This window comes from Rhipicephalus microplus, unplaced genomic scaffold, assembly GCF_043290135.1.
Source record: "Rhipicephalus microplus isolate Deutch F79 unplaced genomic scaffold, USDA_Rmic scaffold_843, whole genome shotgun sequence".
Taxonomy (NCBI): domain Eukaryota; kingdom Metazoa; phylum Arthropoda; class Arachnida; order Ixodida; family Ixodidae; genus Rhipicephalus; species Rhipicephalus microplus.
In genome coordinates, this window is record NW_027465397.1 from 22,501 (window position 1) to 27,427 (window position 4,927).

Below are 4,927 nucleotides of genomic sequence, written 5' to 3' on the forward strand. Positions count from 1 at the left end.
TCTTCATCGACCCGAGAACCGAGTGATCCACCGCTTAGAGTCGTGAAAAAGTGTTTGTTCAATTCCGTACAGTCAAAACCAAACGTTTCTGGCACTCGGCCAAACAGTGGCCAAGAAGGGCGCTTTTCAGCGCACGCTTGGACTCCAAAACTCTGCCGCGCCTTTTTCGGCTGCCGCAAATCGAGCAAACGGTGTGTTTCGGACGGCGTTTCGCTTCCGCTACTTGCGAGTGCTTTCGTGGTCCACCCCTCTATAAATACTCGGGAGGCGTCGAAGCCGGTTCTCCAAGCCGGACCCGTAGGTATCGTTGTGTGCTCGCTCTCATTGGCCCGCCTAACCAGAAAATGCCTGCGGTACACCCATTTGGATAAGAGTGCACGCAGATGCGGGCCTCGACGGCTACACATTTCCTCGGGCGGCCGCCTCCCGGCCTCCGTGGAGCGCGGGATGCACGGTCCCATCGACAAGCCTCTCCCGTTTTTACCGTGGCGTCGCGGTTCACCACGGCGGGCGGGTCGGTCTCCTCCGCATAAAAAGGGGGACCCCCGCTTTTTGTTCCACGAAATCGCACAAGCTTTTTTCGCATCCACGGTTTGCCACCGCACACCAAAATGCCGATCCGGCTGCCTACTTTAGCCAACAGGTGGAGCCAGGCGCGCCGTACTTGCGCGGCACTTCCCACGTCCACCGAAGTCGGTGCCAAGGACCACTTTCGGCGCCGGAGCCGCGTACGAGCCTACTCGAGGCGGAAGAACGAAGCCAGCAAGGGCCTGGCCGCAAGTGCGTTCAATTGTCGGGACGTCCAAGTCCCTCGTTCTTCCGTGCTTCCTCTTTCGGCAAGTCGTTGCGGCACCTTCCCAAAGCGCGCAGACCCGCTAATCGCGACGAGCGCGACGTGGCCGTGCCGCCTTTCCCTCGGCAGCAAGCAAAACGCCTGGCAACGTCGACGCTCCCCTAACCGCGATCTCGCACCGTGTTTCGTGTGGCGAATTCAAAAGCCGGCCGGCGCTGCTGCAACCATTACGGTCGGTACGCATACGCCGCGGAGGGCGGGACGGTCATCGGAGCGTGCGGTTCCTCCATCGAGTACTGCGCACCTCGGCCGTCGCATCGCCGTGCCATGACCGGCCGCGCGTCAACGCGAACCGGTGCCAGCGAGATCCCTCGCCTGCAAGAACCGACCGGCAGCCTCCGTCACCCGAGGACGCGGAGGCGCTTGCCGCGGACGGCGGGACGGTATGCACTGGTGCACAGCGGACCCGTCACATCGCCAGTTCCTTGACCGACCGCCGACGCTTGTGCCGTTCCTCTCGTACTTGGCAGTCGCCGCGCGATTGTCGGGTCTCGTTCTTGCACGCTCGAACGGTCGGGAGGGCACTCGGCTGGCGTTTCGGGAACGCGCAGCCTCGCCTTCTACCGACGTAACCACGACTCGCCGTTCGCGCTCCGCCGCTCCTGTTTACAGTACTAGGCGGTCCCGCAGCGGTCGGGTCGCGCATTTCGAGCGCTTCGAGCCACGGTGCAGTGGCGGGTCGAAAGCCGACCTATGAGTGCGTTGCGCCGTTTGTACCCGCGTCCGCCACCTGGCCGACCGTCCAAGGTCGCGGTGTTGGCGTCCGCTGGGCGCAACAATTTGTCACGGGGTGCCGCTCCACATTCAGGCAGCCCCGTGGGGAAAAGCCGACCCCGCGTCCAAACGGGGTCAGCGGCAGAAAGTGTCGGGCGCAGACGCAGCTGAGGCGCTCACCCTTCACAATCCGTTAATGATCCTTCCGCAGGTTCACCTACGGAAACCTTGTTACGACTTTTACTTCCTCTAAATGATCAAGTTTGGTCATCTTTCCAACAGACCGGCGCAACCGAAAGGCCGCGCCGGACATCGGTCCGAAGACCTCACTAAATCATTCAATCGGTAGTAGCGACGGGCGGTGTGTACAAAGGGCAGGGACGTAATCAACGCGAGCTTATGACTCGCGCTTACTGGGAATTCCTCGTTCAAGGGGAACAATTGCAAGCCCCTATCCCAATCACGAAAGAAGTTCCACGGGTTACCCAGTCTTTTCAGACAGGGATAAAGACACGCTGCTTCCTTCAGTGTAGCGCGCGTGCGGCCCCGGACATCTAAGGGCATCACAGACCTGTTATTGCTCTGTTTCGTGCGGCTAGGAGCCGCTTGTCCCTCTAAGAAGGTTGTAAGGTGCTGGGAACCCCGCACCTATTTAATAGGCTAGAGTCTCGTTCGTTATCGGAATTAACCAGACAAATCGCTCCACCAACTAAGAACGGCCATGCACCACCATCCACCGAATCAAGAAAGAGCTCTCAATCTGTCAATCCTCCCAGTGTCCGGGCCGGGTAAGTTTTCCCGTGTTGAGTCAAATTAAGCCGCAGGCTCCACTCCTGGTGGTGCCCTTCCGTCAATTCCTTTAAGTTTCAGCTTTGCAACCATACTTCCCCCGGAACCCAAATACTTTGGTTTCCCGGAAGCTGCCCGCCGAGTCATTTGAGTAACTCAGGCGGATCGCTGGTTGGCATCGTTTATGGTCAGAACTAGGGCGGTATCTGATCGCCTTCGAACCTCTGACTTTCGTTCTTGATCAATGAAAACATTCTTGGCAAATGCTTTCGCAGTAGTTCGTCTTGCGACGGTCCAAGAATTTCACCTCTAGCGCCGCAATACGAATGCCCCCGTCCGTCCCTCTTAATCATTACCTCGTATTCCAAAAACCAACAGAACAGAAACGAGGTCTTGTTCTATTATTCCATGCAAGTTTATTCAGGCGACTCGCCTGCGTTGAGCACTCTAATTTTTTCAAAGTAAAAGCACCGGCCATCTCGAGGCACACAATGAAGTGCACCAAGAAAGAACCGGCATGATGTTCAGTCCGAGCCGTCGCATCGGGTAGATGCACTACTCGTCTGGAACTGAGATCCAACTACGAGCTTTTTAACCGCAGCAGCTTTAGTATACGCTATTGGAGCTGGAATTACCGCGGCTGCTGGCACCAGACTTGCCCTCCAATTGATCCTCGTTAAAGGATTTAGAGTGTACTCATTTCAATTACGGGGCCTCAAAAGAGTCCCGTATTGTTATTTTTCGTCACTACCTCCCCGTGCCGGGAGTGGGTAATTTGCGCGCCTGCTGCCTTCCTTGGATGTGGTAGCCGTTTCTCAGGCTCCCTCTCCGGAATCGAACCCTGATTCTCCGTTACCCGTAACAACCATGGTAAGCAAGTAACCTACCATCGAAAGTTGATAAGGCAGACACTTGAAAGAAACGTCGCCGGCTCGTGGCCATGCGATCAGCACAAAGTTATCCAGAGTCACCACACAATACGGGCCGAAACCCGATCGATCTTGGTCTAATAAAAGCACCCGTTACCCAAAGGGCTCCAGGCTCACTGCATGTATTAGCTCTAGAATTGCCACAGTTATCCAAGTAGGAAGAAACGATCTAAGGAACCATAACTGATTTAATGAGCCATTCGCGGTTTCGCCTTATTTCGGCATGTACTTAGACATGCATGGCTTAATCTTTGAGACAAGCATATGATTACTGGCAGGATCAACCAGGTAATCGTTCGACTGCGCGTCCGTCCTCGCCCTCGGCGGGCCGGACGCAGTCTGTGTGCGGCGGAGGCCACCTTCAGGCGCCCCAACACGCTTATTTTGCACTCCGAGATGACGGCGTTCGAGCTCGCTACGGCACAACCTTCCCGAAAGACGAGTGGGAGCCGTGCGGCAAGAAGCACGTTCATGCTCGCTCTTTTTCGTTGCATCGACTCGGTCGCGCCGTGCGGGTTGCCCAAGCCCGCTGCACTGTCGGTGGACCGGCCGGAACTAGCAACGGAGCCGAGACTGCAAAGCCGCCAGACGACGGGTCACGCCCGCGTCTTCGGCGCTTTCGCATCTGAATCGCCCGAGGACGACACGGAACACACCTCGATATCGTGGTAAAACGGCACCGTCCGACAACCAGCCCCTAACGCATCAAGCGGATGAGGCTGCAGACGACTGCCGTGGATTCCCCTGGAGCAGACCCGAGGACACGCTTGACGAGGCCGAAGCCCGCCGCATATCAGACACCCGGTCGCTTTCGCGTACGCCGCTCACGAGAACCCCCACATAATAGCAGCGATAAGTACCCAGACCTCCTTGGGCCCTAATACGAGCGTACTCGAGAAAATTTCACCGCGGGTGTGCCCCGAAACGTGTGGCATGTTGAGCGTGCCACAAGTCTACGTCGCTCTCAAACCCGCCGAGGTCGTAGAATTTGCGACCCTACTCACGAAATTCCCACCGAGGATACGGCCGCAAACGTACCGCACCTTGGGTAGGCCACGAGTTTGTGCAACACTACGCTGACGGCACAGCACCGAGGTCGTGCGCGCACGCACGGGAAAATTCCGCCGCGGTTTCTGCCGAAAACGTGAGGCACCACGACTCTCCGCAAGTTCGCGTCGACTGCGAAAGACCGAAGTCGTGAACGACGTGTCCGCTACTCGCCGCCGACACGCTGGACACCAAACGTACAACGACTCGACGGCGTCGTAGAGGCCCACGACGCGGTTTTCCTTAACGACGTCTCGGCGTGGCACCGACAGGTTAGAACGGCCGACCAACGTTCCCTGTCCGCCGTTCGGCTCAGTCGAAGGGCTCGGCGACTTCGGCAACGCTGCGAAGCCGCACGGTGACGCACGCCATGTCCCCATTTTTTTTTTTCTTTCTGCGTCTGCCGGGGTGCCCCTATAATAGCAGCGATAAGCACCCAGACCGCCGTGGGTCGCTCGCCCCGGCTGACGTGGTTTTTCGTACTCCTGCGGCGGTCGCCGTCAAGCACGTCCAAATACGCTACTTTCGTGGGCGCATTCACGCTCTTTCGCTTCGCCGGAGTGCCAGCACTCACTCTGCCAAAAACGGCGAACAT

The 4,927-nt window shown here is 57.7% G+C and overlaps 2 non-coding genes across 2 annotated transcripts in view; both read right to left on the reverse strand.

The window, feature by feature from the left end:
- LOC142795759 (5.8S ribosomal RNA) overlaps positions 1-42 on the reverse strand; it is a 153-nt gene extending 111 nt beyond the window's left edge. Inside the window, exon 1 of the ribosomal RNA XR_012893287.1 lies at positions 1-42. This exon is cut by the window's left edge and continues 111 nt beyond it. This is a non-coding gene — a ribosomal RNA (5.8S ribosomal RNA).
- Positions 43-1,761: 1,719 nt separating this feature from the next.
- LOC142795760 (small subunit ribosomal RNA) lies at positions 1,762-3,576 on the reverse strand. Its single transcript, XR_012893288.1, has one exon. It is a non-coding gene; the product is annotated as a small subunit ribosomal RNA (ribosomal RNA).
- Positions 3,577-4,927: the final 1,351 nt, after the last annotated feature.